Genomic DNA, 25,947 nt, shown 5'->3' on the forward strand with positions numbered 1-25,947 from the left:
AAATACTAGTGGTGGCAATTGGCGTTGGTGTAGTTGCATGCCTTCCCTCGATGAGTCCTTGGACTCCCTAGAGATGTCATGTAATAATAATAATCTTTCAATCAGTTTATCAGTTCTAAACAACTAATGTAGTGAATTCTTTTTTATATAAAACAGTGTAGCACTAAGTGAAGAAATGAAGTGAGCAATTAAGTGGTATAGCGCATTCCTCCTAGCCATCCAACCATATTTAGCTGTCATACACCTGAAGATAAATCCAAAATGTGTTCATTTATATTCACAAAGAACATTATATAAGCATCATGATCTAAATAATGTTATCTTTAAAAAATAAATAATGTAAGCATTTAAGGTTTTTGATATAATTCACAACATCAAAGGGGAAAAAAATGTTTTTTTTTTTCGAACTGATATTTTTCTGGATTTCAACCAGTAGCATCAGAACAGAAAACTCTACCATCAAACACATGTAGCAATAAGTGCAGAAAAAAACTCAAACAGTAACAGACTTCAAGTTCGTGCACTTTAATTTTTGATAAATAGAAGTTTTTACAGACAATGGGTTAGTTCATCATAGAATAACTGTTTCCCAAATTTAAAGTAAATTATTGCAGCCATACTTGGAGGCAAGGGAAGTGTTTTAGTGCCATTGCTGATTATAAAAATAGTCTCCTCAACTTGTAATGAATTCTATATAGCACATTTATTTCCATCTAATCCTGTAATAGGGACATCCTATATGTGGTCTGCCAGACTTGACTTGCCTGTCTTCTCAGAGGCAAATGTTAACAGATCTTTCTGTCAGTCCATAGGCTGTATAATTTCTAGTTTGGGTACCTGTGTAGCAAATGACAGTGAAGTTACAATCTCAAATAAAGAGCACTAGTAACTTCTGTGAGAGATTTCCAACAATCAATTTACAACTGCATGATTTAAATCAAGTTGCAGTCAGTGCAATGTATGTCATTGAAGGTTTATAAATTTTTTCAAGTGCTGAAATTTTGCAGACACAATACAGAAGAGACACTTCAGTATTTAAAATATTCATCAGTTCCTCATGTAGAGCACCAATAATTTATTTGTAATATGTGAACAGCAATTTGTTCATATAATAGTGCTCAACCTTTCCATTTGTAAACACTATTCACACACCTTTCAAACGACTCACTATTTTTTTTCTGTTTATAAAATGTCAACACATTAAGTGACCTGCATACACAACCACAGCATCTAGCCCAACAATGCAGCTCTTGCACACAGAACTCAATTACTTTCATCCCACTATTTTTTTTTTAATTTACACAATGGCTACTACAGCCTGTATAAAATACTACATGTCATTGCCCCCTCCCCACTTCATAAACACACAAGACCAAAGCACTGCTATTCTTATCTCATATCTATGGTACATCTATAAAGTTAACTAAAGTGATAAACATAACCTTCACATATGATCAAATCTTACTTTAAACTAGTAACCCTCATCTTCTTGCAAAAAAACCAAACTCCATTCTCTGTCATAACCTGAGACTAACTTGGCCTACTACAGAGACAGATGTTAACATATTGAGAACACAAGGATTACATCTGCTACCATCAATACAGCAAGTCAATACTGTCTGGCATGCTCTGAACACCCATTTTCACACAAGATTAGATGGAAGAGTAGTAGTGATATATAATGTGCTCTTAATCAAGTATAGCTACATTAATTTTTATTATTGTTTGAAAGAAGATTGGATTTGTATAAGAGGGATGGCCCACACCTAAATGTGAATGGTATCACGAGTCTAGAAAAACATAATTATAAAGTGACGAACAGTGAGAATGAAGATGTTATATAACTGTGTTAATGATGGGAATGAGCTTTGTCATGGAAATGTTGATGAGGAGAGAATGATTTTGACTTTGTGTTCGTCCGGTTCAGACCAATCAAACGTGTGCAAAGTTTGATTTGTGTAACAACATGTATAAGACACTAAAGAATAGAGATCTGCAAGTTGCTCAACTGTGTCATACAGACTGCAGACAAGAGTACAGAAAAGAACATGCAGGTAGATTATTATGTCTATACACGAATGAGTCATTGTGCCATGGCCACAATGACTCATTGCAAGAGGTCCTCCATCACACACACACACAGCTCATCATACCATGACTTGAATGCATTTCAAATCACCCATGATTCCATGCAAAAATATCCTACTCCTCACTCCCTCCTCATACAGCTCCCAAGGATGGCCACTTGTTCTTCCCATCTCCATCTATCTATAAAACATCTGATCCACATTAATCTGGTAATAACTCCTTATGTCTTGATCATCCCCCCCCCCTCCCATCCTATCCACTAGACTGAAATTTGCAATCCTTCAATCCGCCTTCATACTATACATTAAAGACTAGAAACCATCTTAATCATCTCTGAAACTGTTCCAACATCACTTCATCCATTTGAAAATCTGGTGACCAAATCTGTGCATGCACAATTTTGCACAATTTTGGCAAAATGTCCCCAAAATTTCAAGTCCCTAACTACTATCACCCCTCAGATCTTTCATCTCCTCCACCTCCTTTACAATATCTCCATCAATCATATACTCTGCATCTCACCTGTGCTTTCCAAACTTTAAAAGCTTACACTCTGCTACACTGAACTGGTAACCATTCATTTGCCCATTCCGAAAGTCTATTCAAGTCTTCCTTGCAAGGCTACAACATCCATTGTACTCCTCATTGCTCTTCCCAACTTTGCAGCATATGCAAATAACTGTATAACACCATTCAAGCCATTCCCAGCAATTTACATACAAATTAAACAGCAATAGACCAAAAATAGACCTTTGAAGGACACACCACTGGTTACTTTCTTCCTCTGGGATATCACTCCCCCATACACAACTTGCTGATGCCTATCAGACAGCCAATCTCCAATCCAATACATTAATCCAATCCCTTTTTTTTTTCAGTTTAATTACCAGCCAGTCATGTGGCATATCAAAGGCTTTAGCAAAATCTACATATACTACCATGTATGCTTCCTCTTTATCCAACATACCTGTCACCTTGTTGTAGTAAGCAAGTGCATTGCTAAAACATGATCTTCCTTTAGCTAACCAATGCTGTCCAAAGAAAATGTTATCATCAACCCAATTCTGAATCCTGGTTCTCACTAGCCTAACAACTTTACCTCTTGTTGCTAAAATTTATGGAGAAACTTCTATTTATCCAATATTTGAAGATACAAAGTTAGGACTAAGTCCCATCTTTACAATTTTAATTGTTTCCTAACTTACTGTTGCATGTGACAATAAGTATATATTAGTTTGTGTTTGGATGGTGCTGGTTTAAAACCCAGCAAAATATTAGATGGTTACTAATATCTTAATTATTATTTGCTGATATGGTGTTTAATTACTGTTAAAACATATGGATAACTTGAAACACTTAAAGTCTGACAGCAAGACAGTGCACTAATTTGTCACAAGCACTGACAATCAATGGACAAAAGTACTAATTGGATACCTATTATTGTATAAGCATACAGCAGCTGGATATGTTAAGTTTGAGTTGGTCTTAAAATGACACACACACAAATGTAGGACTGACTCCAAATGGATTTTTTATTTTAAATTATTATTATCCAGGCCTCCATGGAGTCAAAAGACTCATCGTGGGAGGTCCTTCCTAAGAACATAGTCTGTCAAGACTCATCGAGGGGAGGTTCCCCCTAAGAAACACAAAGCCTATCATACCACTCCTTAAACTCATTGACCGTTCTCGCCCTCACCACTCTATCAGGCAATGCATTCCATGGCTCAACCACCCTCCATGCAAAGAAACCACTCCTCACCCTCTTGCTCACAGTTTCCTTTCGTAACTTCCAGGGATGGCCTCTTGTCATCACTCCTTCCCGCTGTTCAACCAAGTGAAAGAACTCCCCAGTGTCAACCCTGTAACCACCTCTCAACAGTTTAAAAGTCTCAATCATATCACCTCTCCTTCTATCTGCCAAACTGCAGTTCACATTCCCTTAGCCAATTCTCATAACTATCCTTCTACAGTCCTGAGACCATCTTTGTATCTTTTCCACAGTTAATTTATCCCCTTCAAATCCTGGGGACCAAATCTGAGAACAATAGTCCAAGTGTGGTCTGATCAGAGTCTTATACAACAGAATGATAACCATTTTATCTCTGCAGGTCAGTGTCCTTCTCATAATTGCAGCAATCCTCTGTGTTACCTTCACCACATTTGCAATATGTCCTCTAAACTTCAGGTTTCTATCAATCATCAACCCCAGATCTCTTGTCTCCCCCAACTTCCTCCAGTATAACTCTTCCAATAGAGTATGCAGCATCCCATTGATGTTTCCCAAACCTCAAGACCTTACATTTTGCTGCATTAAACTGACACCCCCATTCATTTGCCCATCTATCTAGCTTATTCAAATCCTCTTGCAGGGCTATTACTAATAATCCTTCCCAGCTTCGCATCAACTGCAAACAACTGAATATCCCCTTGCAAGCCACTGGCAATGTCATTGATATAAAGGTTAAACAATATAAGTCCTAGTACTGAGCCCTGTGGGACCCCACTTGTAGCCTTCTGTCTCCTTGAAACTGCTCCACCATACACAACTCTCTGATACCTCCTATCAGACAGCCAATCCTGAATCCAGTTGACCAATCTGACATCCAGACCCATTTGTTGCAACTTAAATATCAGCTTATCATGTGGAACCCTGTCAAATGCCATTGCTAAGTCTAAGAAAATTGCAGTATATGCCTTTCCCTCATCTAATGTTCTTATAACTTTATTATAAAAGGCTAGCATATTGCTAAAACAAGAGCACCCTTTCACAAATCCATGTTGACTCTCACAGATAACATTACTCTCATCTGCCCAGCTGTATACGGTCCCTCACTACTTTCTCCAAGGTCTTGCAGTAACAGACTTCAAGTTCGTGCACTTTAATTTTTGATAAATAGAAGTTTTTACAGACAATGGGTTAGTTCATCATAGAATAACTGTTTCCCAAATTTAAAGTAAATTATTGCAGCCATACTTGGAGGCAAGGGAAGTGCTTTAGTGCCATTGCTGATTATAAAAATAGTCTCCTCAACTTGTAATGAATTCTATATAGCACATTTATTTCCATCTAATCCTGTAATAGGGACATCCTGTATGTGGTCTGCCAGACTTGACTTGCCTGTCTTCTCAGAGGCATGTCAACTACTGATGACACACAGACTGGTCTATAATTAGACACTTCCAGTCTGTTACCACCCTTATGCAATGGCACTTACCTTCCTTCCATTCCCTGGGCACCTTTGCCGAAGCCAGACTTTCATTGAAAAGCCGGGTTAAAGGCACTGTCAGTTCCCTAGCACATTCTCTCAAAACTCGTGGTGAAATACCATCCAGTCCAAAAGCTTTATTGACATCCAGAGTTCTCAGTATCTGAAATACACTCTCCTCCTGTACCTCTAAACCTTGAACCTGCCCTATCCCTCTAGCATTAAAACTGACTCCTCCAGGATGAAATACACCAATAAAGTGGTCATTGAACAATTCCACTATGTCCTCTGCATCAGTCACTCTATTCCCAATTTTATCCCTCCCACAATATCATTCTTCCACAGTCATTTCTCCTCCTACTGGCCACATACCTAAAAAATTCCCTAGGATTTTCTTTGGATCTTAGGGCCAATCTCCTCTCATATTCCAGTTTCGCTTTCCTTACCACACTAGTGACTCTTCTGGCCTATGTCTTATATTCTTCACGCATCCTCTGTTCACCTGTCTCATCTCCTTATATCTCTTCCATAGCCTCTTTTTCACATGCAATTCCTGTTTAATATTGTTTGTCATCCACTTTACTCCAAATTGTGTCTTCTTCTTCACTCTTGGTATACAACTTACCATTGCTGCTAACAAATGTTCTTTCACAATTTCCCACGCACTAATGATATCCCGGCCTTCCAATTCTTCCCTCCATGAAACTTCCCGAAGTTGACGTCTAAGGCTATTATAATCACCTGCATTATAATTCCACATAAGTTCCCATCTCTTTGATACTCCTGCATGTCTATTCATTTTCCAAGTCAAAACCATATGGTCACTCTCTCCAACTGGTGGGAGAGATGTCATCTCAGTTATTATCAACTCTTCTGATGCTATAACCAAATCTAAAACTCTTGAACCTCTTGTTCCCTCTGTTACATGTTGCCTAAGACATTTGTCCCTCAAGAATTCTAGAAATTCCATTCCACTGTTGCTACATGCATCTTCCTCTCTCCAATTTATACTACTGTAGTTAAAATCTCCCATAACAATCATTCTTCTTGCACTTGCAAAACTTAGCTGTCTAAGCATCTCCTGGTCCCCATCCTCCATGCTCCTGGGTCTGTAGCAACACCCCACTAAATATCCTATCTTGCCTACCTCTACCTCACACCATATGCTCTCAAATTCATTTGTCTCACTTCCTTCCAAAGCCTCCACTCTTAGAGGACATAGGTCATCACTTATCATAAGCAGTACCCCACCACCACGCTTTCCCCTCCTATCCTGACGAAAAATGCTATACCCAGCGACTTCTATTCCTGTTATTATATCCCCTTCTCTCAACCACGTCTCAGTGATCCCAATAATTTTTGGCCAGGCTGATGCTACCTGCGCCACAAATTCCTCTCCCTTATTCCGGATACTCCTGGCATTAGTATAAAGCATATAAATGCCATTGTTTCTATACCCAGCATTATCCTTTCTAGACTCCACTGGACTCAGTGTTACCTGACATTGTCTCCCTTCTCCCAAGTATCCATTCCCACAAGAGGCCACCCCTGCTATCATCCTCCCTGGGACACACTGACTCTTTTAGAACAGCAATCTCTCTAGATGCCTACAACCTTCCTCATTCAAATATAAACGGTCTCTCGCATACAATTCCTCTCTTTCCTCAAATGCACTCCAAGCATCCACATATACCAGTCCTCTCTTGTCACACATTCTTGCTATTATGCCATTCAATATCACTGCTCTTCTGCTCAGCTCATCATTATCATACCTAGGCAACACACACAGACAATTTTTCCTCTCTGTCTTCTTCCATACAGTCTCAAGCAAAAACCTCATATCTCTCGCTGCCCAACTTATATTACTACTCAAGTCATTCGTTCCTACCCTCACAATCATCTCATCCACCCTTTCACCTCTCTTAATTGCCATAGCCACCCACTCTATTGTTCCTTCTGGCAAAGACCCCTCACGCATCCTATCTTGAACACCACGGATCATTGAGTCGTTATAGATTATACCTCTTACCATTCCTTCTCTCCTATTGTTTCCATCCTCTCATCTTCTAGCATTCCCATACCTCTCTCATTCCACCTCTCCTGCCGTTTCCATCCTCTCATCTTCTAGCATTCCCATACCTCTCTCATTCCACCTCTCCTGCCGTTTCCTTCCTCTCATCATCTAGCATTCCCATACCTCTCTCATTCCACCTCTCCTGCCGTTTCCTTCCTCTCATCATCTAGCATTCCCATACCTCTCTCATTCCACCTCTCCTGCCGTTTCCTTCCTCTCATCATCTAGCATTCCCATACCTCTCTCATTCCACCTCTCCTGCCGTTTCCTTCCTCTCATCATCTAGCATTCCCATACCTCTCTCATTCCACCTCTCCTGCCGTTTCCTTCCTCTCATCATCTAGCATTCCCATACCTCTCTCATTCCACCTCTCCTGCCGTTTCCTTCCTCTCATCATCTAGCATTCCCATACCTCTCTCATTCCACCTCTCCTGCCGTTTCCTTCCTCTCATCATCTAGCATTCCCATACCTCTCTCATTCCACCTCTCCTGCCGTTTCCTTCCTCTCATCATCTAGCATTCCCATACCTCTCTCATTCCACCTCTCCTGCCGTTTCCTTCCTCTCATCATCTAGCATTCCCATACCTCTCTCATTCCACCTCTCCTGCCGTTTCCTTCCTCTCATCATCTAGCATTCCCATACCTCTCTCATTCCACCTCTCCTGCCGTTTCCTTCCTCTCATCATCTAGCATTCCCATACCTCTCTCATTCCACCTCTCCTGCCGTTTCCTTCCTCTCATCATCTAGCATTCCCATACCTCTCTCATTCCACCTCTCCTGCCGTTTCCTTCCTCTCATCATCTAGCATTCCCATACCTCTCTCATTCCACCTCTCCTGCCGTTTCCTTCCTCTCATCATCTAGCATTCCCATACCTCTCTCATTCCACCTCTCCTGCCGTTTCCTTCCTCTCATCATCTAGCATTCCCATACCTCTCTCATTCCACCTCTCCTGCCGTTTCCTTCCTCTCATCATCTAGCATTCCCATACCTCTCTCATTCCACCTCTCCTGCCGTTTCCTTCCTCTCATCATCTAGCATTCCCATACCTCTCTCATTCCACCTCTCCTGCCGTTTCCTTCCTCTCATCATCTAGCATTCCCATACCTCTCTCATTCCACCTCTCCTGCCGTTTCCTTCCTCTCATCATCTAGCATTCCCATACCTCTCATTCCACCTCTCCTGCCGTTTCCTTCCTCTCATCATCTAGCATTCCCATACCTCTCTCATTCCACCTCTCCTGCCGTTTCCTTCCTCTCATCATCTAGCATTCCCATACCTCTCTCATTCCACCTCTCCTGCCGTTTCCTTCCTCTCATCATCTAGCATTCCCATACCTCTCTCATTCCACCTCTCCTGCCGTTTCCTTCCTCTCATCATCTAGCATTCCCATACCTCTCTCATTCCACCTCTCCTGCAGTTTCCTTCCTCTCATCTTCTAGCATTCCCATACCTCTCTCATTCCACCTCTCCTGCCGTTTCCTTCCTCTCATCTTCTAGCATTCCCATACCTCTCTCTCTCTCTCTCATTCCACCTCTCCTGCCGTTTCCATCCTCTCATCTTCTAGCATTCCCATACCTCTCTCTCTCTCTCATTCCACCTCTCCTGCCGTTTCCATCCTCTCATCTTCTAGCATTCCCATACCTCTCTCTCTCTCTCATTCCACCTCTCCTGCCGTTTCCATCCTCTCATCTTCTAGCATTCCCATACCTCTCTCTCTCTCTCATTCCACCTCTCCTGCCGTTTCCATCCTCTCATCTTCTAGCATTCCCATACCTCTCTCTCTCTCTCTCTCATTCCACCTCTGCCGTTTCCATCCTCTCATCTTCTAGCATTCCCATACCTCTCTCTCTCTCTCATTCCAGCTCTCCTGCCTTTTCCATCCTCTCATCTTCTAGCATTCCCATACCTCTCTCTCTCTCTCTCTCTCATTCCACCTCTGCCGTTTCCATCCTCTCAACTTCTAGCATTCCCATACCTCTCTCTCTCTCTCATTCCAGCTCTCCTGCCGTTTCCATCCTCTCATCTTCTAGCATTCCCATACCTCTCTCTCTCTCTCTCATTCCACCTCTCCTGCCGTTTCCATCCTCTCATCTTCTAGCATTCCCATACCTCTCTCTCTCTCTCTCTCATTCCACCTCTCCTGCCGTTTCCATCCTCTCATCTTCTAGCATTCCCATACCTCTCTCTCATTCCATCTCTCCTCTTCTAGCATTCCCATACCTCTCTCTCATTCCATCTCTCCTCTTCTAGCACTTCCATCTCTCTCTCATTCCGTCTCTTCTACTGTTTCCATTCTCTCTTCTAGCACCCCCATACGTCTCACTCATACTCCCTAAATTCTCTCTCTCTCCTACTCTGATTCTCCTTGCATTTATCTCTTCCATTCTCCTAATCTTATCTTTCATACTTCTGCTCTCATTCACAAGACATTCCACCTCCTCTTTCAACTCATCTATCTCCCTCTGCAGGTCAGTCACTCTCAATCTAAATTCACTCTCCCAAACAAAACCATCTCCTAAACTTTCTTGGTCACTCACACCTTCCACACTATCAACTATTATTTTCTATTCATATATATCTTTTTTTCATTCTCTCCTATCACACTACTTGTCTTCCTACATTCACTCCCAGTTCCTGGAGCAACGAAGTCGAATATCGATATTTCTAATGCACTTATTTCCTCCAACTGCCTGCATTTTGTACATATACGCTCTCCGCTCTCTTTCACAAGCCACATATCTAATTCCCGAGATGCATACATGCCGCAAGTATTGCATGCCACAAAGTCCCTTATGATATTGCTCTTAAATGCACCAGTTCTTAAATGGCGGAGGACTTGGCGATAAGGCACTTGCGACTGCTGCTGAATCCGTCATCATTCCTTACTGCCAAGTAGCGTAATCGTTAATTATTCAATTAATAAATTCTGTTAAATAGAAAAAAAAAAGTACAAACAATTACAAGCAAAACAAAACATTTAAGTACACCAAATAAAATGAAATAACTAAATACAGTAATGAAAACTTAGCTTCGTTTTGTCTTCCGCCGTTATGCATTCGATTCCGAAGGTAACCAAAATATATTATATCGCGACAGCAACTAACTTCCAAAAAACAACCACTGAAGTACACTCTTATTCAGAGAAACGATTTAGCACTTCCAAAAACAGGGAAAAAAACTGACTATTTACCAATTAAAAATCACTTTAAATGTTTTGTGAAAAGGCAGATATAAAGAAAAAAGCTCAGAAGAGTGCTTTGGATGAGTGATAATTGTGGACAGTAGACACTTGGTTGAGAAATCATTACACCTTGACTTGGTAGGATATAAGTACTTTATTATTATTTTATATTGCTCCCACCAACGAAAAGTTATTTCAAACCTATAGTATATTTTGTACCGTGGGAAGGCTAGAGATTTTTCTTTCTATTTTTTTTATCAATTGTGTGTGTGTGTGTGTGTGTGTGTGTTAAAGATACCAAGCTATTTTAAATATAAACCTGGTTTTTTACTCCATTTCCCAAGCAAGCAAACAGACAAGTCAGTCAAGTTTGCGCCTCCAAGTGTTGCAAGTCAAACTGACCTTGCAGGTAGTGCAAGTCAAGGCAACTCATGGTAAAGGTAGAATAAGCTCTGATATATTTAATTTTTATTTATATTTAAAATAGCTTGGTATCTTTAACATATATTATACCCAAGGTATAAAAACTCTTTACATATACATACATACATAGATACATATATAGTATTTTTCATATAGTCCAGAAACCCTTCTCTAGAGAACAAACATGAAACTTTTTCAAGCCACTTCAGGCTTCCAATAAGTGGCAATTAAGCATTATACAAATTGCCTAAAATTTATTGGAATTAGTGAGCCCCGATTGACATGGCTCTTACTACAAAAATAAAATGTTATAGCATACTTGGGGAAAAAGAGAATGTGAGGAGGATTATTACTAATGATAGCAGAATAATTAAATTCCATCAGGAGAGAGATCAGGATGAAGGCAATAACTCCTTCCAAACAGTGGGACTGAGGATGATTGTTGTCAAGCAATATAAAGCAGAGGCCAAAGACAGCATTGGCCATTATATGGAAAAAAAATAAAAATTGACCACAAAAATGTTGGATGAACATGCCAAAGAAATTTAGGAGTTATTCAGAAATCTTAAGTAAAAGAGGAATTGCAAATACTGTAGCCAATGTGAATACAGTTGTGGTAGATAGTACATCAGTGTATTAAGGGAATGTGCAAGAAGTGGTTGCAATTCCCTAACCTGATTGTTTAACATGAGTCAACACAAACAGGATCACAAAAAACTGAAAGGGATGCAAGATAATTCTAATGAAAGGACAGCTAATTACAGGCATCTAGATGATGAAACACTGGAGAAGCACATGTTACATGCAAAAATGGATAGGCAAGGATAAAATCTTCTATAGAAGTATGGCTTTATTAATGACAGATCTTGTGCATACATTTTATGAGTATGGATGGTACTTGGACATATTACAGGACTCAAAAAATGCATGACAGAATATCACATGGAGGATTGTTATATAAACCAGAAGAGATACGAGTGAAAGGGATAGAAGGATGGCTAATGATAGACAAACAGTATATGGAGGGTAAGGGGAAGTTAAGAGGACAAAAAAAGGTACTACAGTTGTTCAAGTTGATATTGGAGATGGTCTGGAGAGCAATATCCAACTGTTTAATGGAAACACTGAACATGGGGAGTGGATGACATAGAATGTTTCTGATATAGAATTTCCTACAAGATGGCTTGAATGGAGTGGCAATACCAGCAAACTATGTCAGTTCGATAGTGATGCAACAATATGCATTTTGGACTAAAGATACTTACTACTGTTTGGATATTATATATGAATTCACCTTAAGCAGTTGATAAGGTATACCATTATAAAAAGTTTGGCATACTAGGCTTTTACACACTTCTTCACCCAAGAAAAGAAAGCAGAGCTACTACACAGAAGCTATTTCATATTTGTAAGGCTTTTGGAGTTGCTATAGTATCAACCCTAATCTCAACAGTATGGCTGCATTAATTTATCCAAAACTGGGAAGAGTATGGATACCTTCAACTTGTCTGAATTCAGGAGATGCTCACCAGACCTTAAATTTTTTATTTTCCCTTAAATTTTAAGCTTTTTTTACTATATACTTAGTTGCAGTGCCACTTATCTTTGAAGTGCTCCTATACTCTTCAGCAAATAATTTGCTAGATAAATTCACGATTTATTTTACTGAAATATAGGACTGCGAGTTAACAATGAAAATTAGCACGAATAATAATTAGCAAATGAGTTGTACGTAACAATAAAAACCCTCCAAGTCAAATATTTTAAAAACCCTGTGCCAGATGAGTTTCACTGATAAGTATGAGAATACCAGAGTTCAAAAGCTAAAAGAACATGTTTGGTGTATAGAGCACTGTTTCTGGATTATATAAACTTTGGGACAGTCAAAGTACTAATGTATAATGTGTTTAACAATGATGGTGAGTTATGCATAAAAATAAAGAAACAGCAGATAATCACAGAAAAAAAAGGCAAGTTGTGTAATGTTATCCTTGTATAGGGGCACCATTCATTATTACAAATGAATGTAGAACTGCTTCTAAAGTACATTGCTCAAAACAATTACAGGATATTTTAGTTTGTCGGATAATTATAAATTTCTGCAAATAATTATAAATATTGGGTACTTTATATATGAATCAATATTTCTTACTTATGGATAAGGTGTAATTGATGAGATATTGTTTAAATAATCAATATTTATTACAAATTTAACAAATTACATTTTAGCATGAAATAATTTTAACAAGAATAACCCCTAATTGTTTTCAGCAGTATTTATACTGCAGATAACTTTGGTTTGCCTAATTTTGAAATTAAAACTAAAATGACCACACCAAATCTTAATGCCGACTATAAATATCACATTTTGCTGAATTCAAATTTAAGACTGAATTTATCTTGAATATTTCTGCCAATGGGGGGGAAAAAATTTCAGGAGACCGAGGAATTATTATTATTCAGGCCTCCATGGAGTCAAAAGACTCATCGTGGGAGGTCCTTCCTAAGAACATAGTCTGTCAAGACTCATCGAGGGGAGGTTCCCCCTAAGAAACAAAGTCTATCATACCACTCCTTAAACTCATTGACCGTTCTCGCCCTCACCACTCTATCAGGCAATGCATTCCACGGCTCAACTACCCACCATGCAAAGAAACCACTCCTCACCCTCTTGCTCACAGTTTCCTTTCGTAACTTCCAGGGATGGCCTCTTGTCATCACTCCTTCCCGCTGTTCAACTAAGTGAAAGAACTCCCCAGTGTCAACCCTGTAACCATCTCTCAGTTTAAAAGTCTCAATCATATCACCTCTCCTTCTATCCGCCAAACTCTGCAGTCCACATTCCCTCAGCCAATTCTTAACTTCTTTGAGACCATCTTTGTATCTTTTCCACAGTTAATTTATCCCCTTCAAATCCTGGGGACCAAATCTGAGAACAATAATCCAAGTGTGGTCTGATCAGAGACTTATACAACGGAATGATAACCATTTTATCTCTGCAGGTCAGTGTCCTTCTCATAATGGCAGCAATCCTCTGTGTTACCTTCACCACATTTGCAATATGTCCTCTAAACTTCAGGTTTCTATCAATCATCAACCCCAGATCTCTTGTCTCCCCAACTTCCTCCAATATAACTCTTCCAATAGAGTATGCAGCATCCCATTGATGTTTCCCAAACCTCAAGACCTTACATTTTGCTGCATTAAACTGACACCCCCATTCATTTGCCCATCTATCTAGCTTATTCAAATCCTCTTGCAGGGCTATTACTAATAATCCTTCCCAGCTTCGCATCATCTGCAAACAACTGAATATCCCCTTGCAATATCATTGATATAAAGGTTAAACAATATAGGTCCTAGTACTGAGCCCTGTGGGACCCCACTTGTAACCTGTCTCCTTGAAACTGCTCCACCATACACAACTCTCTGATACCTATCAGACAGCCAATCCTGAATCCAGTTGACCAATCTGACATCCAGACCCATGAATGAGTGAGAAATCCAAGACTTGTTGAATAACAAAAATGACTGTTCCGCAGCATATGACCAAAGTAGATATTAGGATCAGCAGACTCCTACATACAACTTTAAAATTGTTCCAATTTCAAATTTACAACTATACAAATTTTTTTTAAATCACCATCACAATCTCCATGCAGAAACTAGGCTCATCACAAGAAGTTCACCCCACTAACTAACAACATTAATCATAATAAAGAAGAAAAATATTGAAAGTTTTTTCAGTTGGTTATACTATAACCAAGGTATGATACTGCAGAAGTCATTTCATACATATTAGTCAAAAGGCATCACCTTATTATTAAAATATTCTGGATTAGAGAGGGCCTTCATAGGATTAAACAAAGAATATAATTTCTTGCTATCTTCAAATTCATAGTATAACTATAAAACTTGCTGGCCTGGTTGGCCGAGTGGTTAGCGTATCTGCACTCCAGCCAAAAGGCTGCAGGTCGAATCCCACCATGGGTATGGATGTTGTGTTGTGTCGCCAATTTGCTTATCACAGCTATTTTAACCTTTTATGCTATATCTCTGTAATACACTATCGGGTACATAGTACCTCTGAAGGACAATGGAATTTCCTCGAGATCGAGGTAGTACCAGAGTATCAGAGTGTCTGAGATTTACCTCTCGTAAAACGCCAAGAAATTTATTCGTTTCGCTGCGCCACTTAGCGCTATTAGATTATTAATATCAACAACCAAGAGGTAATCTCAGGACAGTACTCAATGATACTATCAACTTTGCAGACGTGGCCAAAATATACCCTTTTTAATATCCCGCGTAGGTTCGCATGAATATTTTATAAGCGGTGCATCGGATTCCAGAAATCACAGAAAGTCTTTGTTAGAATCAAATGCAAGGTTTATTAATTCTCAAAAGTAGATACACTTAATAACATTAATTCAAATCTAATCTTAAGGGAAATCCATACAAAGCATAAAACATTCTAACACTACTATTATATTTATAACATGTCATGTAGCAGCTATCTAAAGTAAGAACTATATTACCTCCACTAAAACATCAGTCATGTACTATTATCACAATCAATCTAAAACTCCACAGCTCTGTCAGACTACACAAGATAACATTCATATCTTTCATAATCTCTTTATATTATGCCAATTCTTTACTCTAACATATCCTTAACTTCATTCAATATAAAGGCAAATTTTAACACAATGACAGATAGTAAGGTTAAAATCAATATTTTTCTAAAGTGATAACAATACAATCCTATCCTATATCATTAATGTGTTCTTCTTCTATAACATATTAACATGACACAAATCTTTCATTCATAATCAGTGTAACACAAACAAAGTTTACTTATCTTCCCTTTTCGGCTCTTTAGTGCTTCATAGGTTCACAGGAAACTGGCCTTCTGTGGACAGCCAGACTTGCTTCTTTCCGCGGAGATACTGCCGCCGTGACCCGCGACTGTCTTCGGTACCGGGGCACTGGTATCCTTCGCCGCCACGAGGGGAACACACAGGAGATCCAGGAACAAAAAAGCCTTGTTACAGGGTCGCATGACCCTTATATTTCCCCCTATTCTTCTCGGCGATTCTTGCCCTTTTCGATGTCCAGCCAACTCACACGTGCTACTACGTCATGGCGTCCATATCTCTCCCCCGCTATCACACATACGCTGATGTCACGTTGTTTGCTTGGGGCGAGCCACTCCCTCGCACACAACTCCGTGACCTTTGGACTTCACTCCCCCCAACTGTTGAATTTGTGCTTACATTCCATAATTCTTTCATAGATGTTAATTTATAAAGCTCTGGTAATGTTTTACATTTTCAATATTAATTTAACCTCATTCGCGAAATGGGACAAAATATATACTTATTTAACCTTTTCATAACAGAAACATTACTTATCTTACACTTAGAGGCAATTTACTGTATTTATCTCTTTCTTTTGTTTGGAAAAGCATGTTAGACTGTGATAAGATAGGAGTTCAAAAATTTCCACTCTATCACAATCTAACAGTTGGCGATTGTCTGTGAAAGTGGTGACAGATGGTAGGTGGCATTGGTGCAGTTGCAGTTCATTGGTGGATTGAGTGGTGGAGATAGTTGTAGAGTAGATGCCCTCCCTCGATGAGTCTTTGGACTCCATGGAGGTGGCAGATAATAATAACCAAGAAAAAACTTTCAATATCTATCTCTATCCAGAATATCTTAATAAGGTGCGACAATTTTGACTACTTGTACATGGGAAATATGACCTCTGCATTACTTCAACCTTGGCATCTTATCTCTCCTTGGATGCTCCCACTGATGGTAACTTCTTCTCAGGAAGTAGAGAGATTCTACTCAGTGGCTGAGTTTCCTGTCCTGGGGTGATTCAGGTCAAGGGTGATGATTTAGTAATGATCCTTTAGGGTTACTTAGTGGCATTTAGAGTGATCTTGTAGATCAAAGTTTTTGAAAAGGTATCCCAGCACTTTAATATACCCCAATAAAGGCTCAAACCAGTCTGGGTAGTGGTCCTTCCCATAATGCATAGCATTATACACATCTGAAAGGGTGTGTGCTTTGCATTATGGGGTACTAAAACAACTGATATGAAGTCATTAGCCTTTATCATCATCTTCATCAGCCATTGTTGATCCACTATTGGATGAAGGCCTTTCCAAGATTATCTGTCATGGCTCTCCTTTTCCATGTCACTACTGCAAATCTGATGATAATTATCAACCCACCGTGATTTAGGTCGTTGTCATGGTCGTTTCTCCTCTCGTAAAATCTAATCCAGTACTTCTTTTGTCCATCGTTGATCCTGTCTTCAAGCAAAATGCCCAGCCCAATGCCAATGCAGATGTTTCACTCTTCCTATGATGTCAGACTTTGGTTTGATTTCTTATCCATATATTCCTTTTGTGATCTAATCTTGTGATACCAAGCATACTTCTTTCCATACTAAATTGTGTTGTTCTTAATTTTTGAATTTTCTTTGCATTCACAGTGTCCATGTTTCACAGCCATATGTCAGTATAGAAAGAATACATTGGTTAAAAACTTTTCTCTTCGGGCATAATGGTAGTTGGCTTTTGAATATTGAATGTAATAATTTTCCAAATTTTTTCCACCCAAGCATCTTGTGTCTTTTAATTTCGTCAATGATATTTTGTTCCATTGATATCTGTTGTCCTAAGTATATGTAATGATCTATTTGTTTAATTTCCTTGTCATTGATTTTTATTATTGCTAGTTGGACATAGCTATTGAACATAACTTGGATTTTTCTTTAGGCCAGCTGTTTTGCTAGCAATTTGGAGTTCATCGATAAGAGTCTGTAATTCATGAGCAGTTGAAGTAAAGATAACTACGTCATCTGCAAAGCGTAAATGGCTTAAATATCTTCCATTCATCTTCAGACCTTTCCCATCCTAATCAAGAAGTTTGAATATTTCTTCTAGGCATGCTGTCAATAATTTTGGAGATATTGTGTCTCACAAGGTGACACAATATCTCCATTGGCATTGGTGTATGCTGATTTGATGGTAATGATGTATGGCTCCTCCACTTGGTTTCATAATGCTTTAAGTATTGCACAAGTTTTAAGTGAATCAAAGGCTTTCTCATAGTCAATAAAACCAAGACATAGTGGTAGCCTTATATACACACACACACACACACATCTGTTTGGGATTCTCTTTAGCTTGCATAGCTAGCTTCCTTTCATAATCCACTTTTGCTTTTTTTTTTTTTTTTTACCACACTCGTTACCCTTCTGGCCTGTGCTTTATACCGTTCGTGTGCCTGCAGGTCACCTTTCTCTTTAAATTCCTGCCACAGTTGTTTCTTTTTTTTGCAGCTCAAGCTTAATGGTGTTATTCATCCATTTAACTCCTACTTGTTTTACTATTCGGACCTTAGGTATACAATCAGCCATAACCTCCTGTAAATGCTTCTTGACCACTTCCCATGCTCTATCGACATCCAGCCCTTGCAGTTTTACATGCCATGGCATTAAACCAAGCAATCTCCTAAGCTTGTCATACTTGCCAGCACGGTAATTCCACATATACTCTGTCTTAATCGAAAATTCCACACCTTTAGCCACCTCCCAGGTCAAGACTTTATGATCACTCTCACCAATAGGTGGCAACATGGTCATATTCCTTACAGTCAAATTCTCAGATGCTATTACCAGGTCAAGCACTCAAACTCCTTAGTATTTTCAATTACATGCTTTCTCAGATAGTTATCCCTTAATAATTGAATAAAATCCAGTTCCTTCCTCACACGTGTCCTCTCCTCCTTCCAATCAATGTTACCATAGTTGAAATCCCCCATAATAATTACCCTCCTTCCACTCATTTCAATTTGTTTATGCATACTATCTCCACCATCTATTCCATCCCCTGGTCTATAGCAGCACCCAACTGTATATTTTGTTCTGCCAGTCTCAATCTCACACCAAATAGCCTCAAATGAGCTCTTTTCACTATCCTGCAATACAACTTCAATTCTCCTTGGCTGCAGTTCATCAGCTATCATCAATAACACTCCTCCACCCATTTTATTCTCTCTGTCCCTCCTAAACACACTATAACCTACACATTCTATTCCACTTACTATATCATCTTCCATCAGCCATGTTTCACTAATGCCAATAAACTGTGGCCAAGAAGAGCCAACCAAGGCCAAAAATTCTTCCTTCTTGTTCCTAATACTCCTGGCATTAGTATACATGAAATGCAGAGGTCTCTTTGTCCCACCCCTATCTTGATGCGTTATTCTAACTATCCCATTCTGATTACTTGTCTTTAGTACTGGCTTGGGTACATTATATACATTCTTACACTCAACTGTCTCACTGATGTCCGCATATCCACTCCCCCCCCCCTCCTTGGTAGTTCTAGTTTCCCTGGTTCTGCACATCCATTTTCACTTCATTCAGCAACACTTTTTCCAGTCGTCACACACCAAATCCATTCAAAGGCCATCCATCTTTAATAAATCCTTTCGCCCATCAAACTCATCCCGCACGTCCACAAATTCCACACCACACCGTCTGCATAACCTGCACATAAAGTCGTTTACAATTATGGCCCTCCTTCTAAACTCCTCTCTGTCGTACCGCGGCAATAGACTCACCATCCTAACTCTGTCACTCTTTTCTTTCGTTACCTTTAACAATACTAAGTTCTCTCTCATAAAAAATTTATGTCCTTTCAATTCATTTGTACCCAACTATCAATTCTTTCACCCTCTGTTTTTGCACTCTAATACTCTCACTTACATCCTTAAATTTTGCACCCAATGCTTACATTCTTAAATTTCGCACCCGATGCCATGAACAACTATGGTATCAGTTGCTAGAGAAGGATAATTGCAGTGTATGGGAAGCATTAAAAAAATACTTAAATGATGCAATATAAAAATGTAACCTTATCAAAGAATAATAAGGTAGGAATGAAATGATAGCAAGGTTTTCCAGAGATAAATTTCATGCTATTTCCATATGAACAAGGCTAACTCGCATTCAATTAAAAGAAGCCCATATAAAGCCTCTCACCACAACAAGTCACACTCATCTTAATCAAAATGGAAAAATGATGTCCCATATCCTAACATTTTTCCTAACTGCAATAGAGATGAGCATAAAAAAAGTTCTGCTGACAAAATGCGAAGAACAGTGATACGAAGAAGAAGGAATCTGACAGTAACTTTACATCAGGAAACATATGGATTTCTGTATCTAGCCAGATAGCCAAGTGATAAAAAAAAATAAAAAATTAAAATTAAAAATAAAAAGAAAGAATGAGAATAGGCAAAGTGGAAAAGACTGTCTCAGGTGTTCAAAATACAAAGACAAAGACAAATGGGAAGAGAGAAAAGATGATGCAAATGAGAAAGTTATATGGACATGTCTGGGGAGTTCTCTACAAAGGTCACAATGCTTATACTTATTGCATCTCTCTTTGTAAAAATTTGTTGAAGTTGTACTTGCAACGTCCATTTACAGCTGCTTCCACTCAGTCACCACATCAAATGAAATGAACTAAGACATCGTTTCCTGACAACAACCTTACTGAGCTTCTGGGAATTATCCTGAGTAATTCTGGGGACTACCTGCTATGAGCTGCAAAATATCCATTATATGATAAAGATACCGTAAGATTTCCTTATCAACTTGTGTTTCCATTTCCTCTTTTCCTGCTACACACACACACACACACACACACACACACACACACACACACACACACACACACACACACACACACAGAGACAAATTAGCTATGAACACACATAATTTAAAGACAAAAATACTGGCATCTGACAGTAGTAGTATTGTAATTAGAAAATTAAGTAGTAAGAGACATGACAAGATGTAGGTAGGGAAGTAGAGTAGAATGCCCTCCCACGATGAGTCCTTTGACTCCTTGGAGGTGTCATGTAATAATATATCTCAAACACTGAAGACAACCACATTCCTTCAATCACTTCATATGCAAAATTCCACAGGTTAACTCCATAAAATCCTTATTCCTACAAGTTAACATTCTCTTTTATTCTGCAATCATCACTCTCCAATGTGATGACTTAACCATCTTAGCAATACAGCCTATAAACTTCAACTCACTGTTCACCATTAGTCCTAGGTTTCTAGCTTTAATAACCACTTGTAGCAAATTCCCATAAATATAATGCTCAGTTTCAATATCTTCAGTTCCAAAATGACAGTTATCCAAACCTTCCTTGCACTTAGTAACATTAAAAAACATCTGCCCATAGAATCAATTTGTTGAAGTCAGTCTGATTATTGACGTCACTAATCACCAAATCTGGTCTGGAGGGGAACATCCGATTAATTGGATGTTCCCCTCCAGACCATCTCCAGTCTTAAACATAAGTTAAATAGCAGTGATACAAGAACAGAACCTTCTGGTATCTCCTCCCTGCAGTCCGTTTCTGTTCAGCTAATTTCTTTTTCACTTTGATTTCGCCTTCCTCATCATGGCTATCACTCTCCTTGTCTATTCTTTAGACCTCATGTGCATGATTATCACATTTCTCCAGATACTGGTTTCATGACATTGTCTTTTCATGTAGTTTTTGCCTTAAAGTTTTGTCCATTAACTTACCTGCAATTTATTTTCTTCACTCTAGAGATGTAGTCAGTTACTGCTTCCTTATCAAATGGTAAGAATCAGACAGACATAGGGAATATATTAAAGAAGTGAAAAGTAGATTTCTTGCATGGAGAATAGGTGAATGGATGCAATAAATTGTGGGAGCAGTGAGACATTGTGCAGAGTGGAAACCCCTCTGAAATGAGTTTCACTCCTGAAAGGGCTGGAAATAACAGTAATACTAACACATACACACACACAATACATTAGTACCATGGGTGTTCTAAAGGTTAGTTAATCCAGAAACTCTGCTCCAGACACCAAACATGTTAGCCTTTTTGTGTGTGTGCGACTATTGCAAGCTATTAAACCAGGATGGTGGTCTCCTACCAAGTGATGAAAATCATCTGGCAACTAAAGGCTTCCATAATATCATAGCATACCTGTACAGAGATTCAAATCCATGGCCTACTTGTTGGTAAGTAAAGATTTATCTATATGGTGCAAGAGGGTGGCTTGTTTCTGTAGTTATAAGAACAGATTTTTTTTCAATAGAATTTTAACTCTGTCAACATGATTACCTTCAAAGTCTGCTATCTATATGTTCACTGCACATCCACAGATGTCGTATGATCACTCTGATGCTCGATGATGTGCCACACCAGGCCTAGCCATGTAGTCCTGTTGTTTGCTTTTCTGGAGGCATCAACTCTTTGAAGATCAGTCACTCCACACACATACCATCCATCCCATTGATGGTCTACCCCTTCCTCTTTTTCCAGGAACTATAACTTCTATTACTGTTCTGAGAAATCCCGCTTCTATCCTTTCAATGTGTGTGTCCAAAATATTTTAATTTTCTTCTGTCTTCTGTCAATATCCTTAAGGAGCCTTAAAGTTCTGATCTTTTCTAACACCCATTCATTTATATGCCTTTCAGTATATGAGATCCTCAACAGCCTTCTGCAACACCATATCTCAAAAGCAGATATTCATTCCTATCTGACTTCTTTAGGTCCCAAGTCTCACATCCATAAGTCACTGTTGGAAGAACAATTGCATCCAAAATCCTCAACTTTGTACCCATGGAGATAGATCCATCCTTCCTAATTTTAGACAAGTCTCTGACTGTTGTTTTAGCCATTCCTAACTTTCTTCTGAACAGCAATTCTTCATTACCTAGGATTGAGTACCTAGGATCCATTAATAATGGATCCTAGGTACTCAAATTTGCCGACTTTCTCAATTCTTTCTTGATTAAGGTACACTTTTTTATTGTCAAGAGCTTCTCTGTTTGTATTTCGTTTGAGAACCATAATCTTTGTCTTGCTAGGATTGAGTTGAAGTCCTCTGTTATTACTGATCTTGTTAACTTTGTCAAGAATTAATCCTAGTTCTTCCATATCATTACAAAGGAGTACTTTGTAATCATCAGCATACCTCAGATTACTGATCAATCTACTTCCTATTCTAATTCCTGTCTTGAGCTCATCCAATACTTCACACATGATGTCCTCCACATATATACTAAACAAGAGAGGAAAAAGTAAACAACCTTGCCTAACTCCTCTTCCAACTTGAAGCCAGTCAGTCAATCCAACATCTGTTCTTACCGTGGCTTCTTGTTACCTGTACAAGTTGGCTATCAACCTGATAGTGTGTGAGAAAACCTACTCTTTTCATTACTTCCCACAGTTAAAAGTCTGCCTAGCCTTGTAACTCCTTCGGCTAGCTCTGCTAAAGACTGTATACAGGTTTTATCACTAGAACTATTTCAATTAGTCAACCACTTCTTAAGCATATTCTGTCTCTCTGACAGAAGAAATTCTGGTTTTTAATCTAGAAATTCTGCAAACTATTATAGAATGCATAAATACATACCAATAAATATGAGTTACTTTGTCATTCATGTCTATATATTTATCTCTCTGAATATATTAACTGAATAACATCTACTGGCCCATTCCACAAACTTGTGCTATGAGTAGAACCTTGCACCCTATTCATATAGCTAAGCCACCAGTCAATAAGAATACACTGAACCTTGCAAATGTAGAGACTAACTCCTGACCAATTTCAAACAGTTAGGGCAAAAAAGTCACTTCCTTTAAAAAAAAAAAAAAAATGAAGTCATTCTCTGCCAAAAGTGGATTGTTTTGGGTTTATACCAAAGCAACTAAGGTAGAGGAACAGTAAGCAATCATAAAAAGTTACAATACTATGTGATATGTTAATTCAAAAACTATTAACATCCTCATTTAGCATTAGGTTATTGTGCGTGTGTGCACACCTACAGACTGCTTTTAGCAACTTGCAAAAAAAAAAAAATTATGAAATCAAGTCTATGATTGGTTAAAATCACAACTTTTCAAATTTAATGCTATTCTCCTTTGTATGAGGTAGAGGAACAGTCAATCCAATTAGCATTTATCAGCATGAGAGGTTGCTGCAAATGTAAAAGTATATATTTTATTCCTTTTGAATAGCTAACAGAATACAGCTTTAAAACATTCAAAAGAATTTCACAAGTACACCAAGCATGATGATAATGACATGATATGTGAAGAAGCAAAATGAATGTATTAAAAAACTTTTCAGTAGTAAATTTGATGGATATTTATAATTAATATTCTGTAGGTGACATACCTACTAGTACCAAAAGTAAAGTACATTAGGTCCTGACAGAATCTAGGCTTTACAAAATATGAAATGATAAACAGTATAACATTGTCTATAATTATCATTTACATTATACTGATTGTGATTTGCAGTCAAAAGATGTATTAGTAATTGAAAGAATGCTTGAAGACCTTAAGATAAGTTGGTATTGATCAAGTTTCAAAACAGAGAGATCCTCCACCACACACCTAATGCTGTAACTACAAAAAAGAAATAAATAAAAATAAAATAATAACAGATCTTGGCTGAAAGTTTAATTAAAAGATTACTGCAGAAAATCACAGGTAACTTTTCCAAGTTTCTCTAAACTTTGTTGCGGTTATGTGAAAAATGCAATCGACTAAAGGAAAAACTTAGTTGTGGTTCAAATCTATTATGATAGATGAAATTCGCTGCCGATATCAGCATTATCATGAACGTTATTCTTTAGCGTAACAACCAAAAATGTGCATCACCTTGCAGCGTGACAAAAAATACGATGAAACAATACTTGTGTATATAAATAGCTTATTTATAGTTGCATATAAAAAATTAAAAATTATCTTATACAGGTCTGTTAAACTAAAACACTTTACGCAAAATACCATAACGAAAATTATTTCTTCAATGATATATATACAAAGCTTCATTCTTATCAACAGAAATGCGAACTAAGATAGTACTCTACTACTAATAGTATACTCTACTTGGATAACCCAGGGGAACTCCAGGATGATATATCCAATAAAATTTAATGGCCATTAACTTTTCATCCAAATCAAATGAATGTTGTCAGCAGTCGGAATAATTACCAAATTTATCGCACTCATCCACCTTCCTGTACATTATAATATTCCAGATCGACAAGTACTAACGGCAGAGAAGCTGTTTCTATGGAAACTTTTTTTTTTTTTAGCAAAGTCTTCCAACAAATAATCAAGGAGGTCCATTTAATATCACTATATCAGAAGAAACATTGTCAAGATGTACAGATGTATTAATAAAACTGAATAATACTGCATCCTACTAGCTGACTATTTCTATCGCTAGTCTATTCTGATATTATTTTTAGAACAACAATAAAAAATTAAAAAATTTAATCTCATTTGATCTCTCCAAATATACCATTACTCACCGAACATATGACTCAACCACAAGGTTGCACCGAAACAAGCCACCAGAACTCACAAGTTTTGTTCTTGATGTGATGCCATATTTGGTCAATATAGCGCTATCTAGTGGTGTTAAATGAGTATATTTTGTGAAAATATACTGTATGTATAATAAAACAAAAATTTAAACCTGCAATATATAAACTAGTGGTGCGAAACATCTTTCGATCTCCGAAATATATATATATATATATATATATATAAATTTTAACTTTTAAACACTGCGTGGGAAGCCACGTTCTAGGCTTAACCATTGACAGATAGTTGGCCCAAGATCAATGATGTTAAGCATCCACGCCAAAGGTGGAATTCAAACCAGAATCCTGTTGGTTGGTGAGTGGACACATTAACCAGTCGGCTAACCAGGCCGACAAATTTTGCGGTAGTCTCAGCGGATTCCACTCCTTATCAGAAAATAAAATTTATCCGAAACAAAAGGACGATTTTAAAAAAATAAATAAAGTAGAAGAACGAAAGACCAGCTGCTTGTCGATAAAATGATCATCAAAAAA

At 38.2% G+C, this 25,947-nt stretch overlaps 1 protein-coding gene across 2 annotated transcripts in view; it reads right to left on the reverse strand.

Annotated features, from left to right (window-relative positions):
- Positions 1–25,474, reverse strand: part of Mtl (Rac family small GTPase Mtl) — a 118,812-nt gene extending 93,338 nt beyond the window's left edge. Inside the window, exon 1 of one of the 2 annotated variants that reach the window (XM_090413977.1) lies at positions 25,399–25,474. The gene's annotated coding sequence lies outside the window, so the exon portion shown is untranslated. Of the gene's footprint in view, positions 1–25,075; positions 25,256–25,398 lie in introns of those variants that run through there. The other variant, XM_090413979.1, reaches the window with a different exon arrangement.
- Positions 25,475–25,947: the final 473 nt, after the last annotated feature.

Source organism: Typopeltis vanoorti, chromosome 24 (assembly GCF_054136105.1).
Source record: "Typopeltis vanoorti isolate ZY-2024b chromosome 24, IOZ_Tvanoo_1.0, whole genome shotgun sequence".
Taxonomy (NCBI): domain Eukaryota; kingdom Metazoa; phylum Arthropoda; class Arachnida; order Uropygi; family Thelyphonidae; genus Typopeltis; species Typopeltis vanoorti.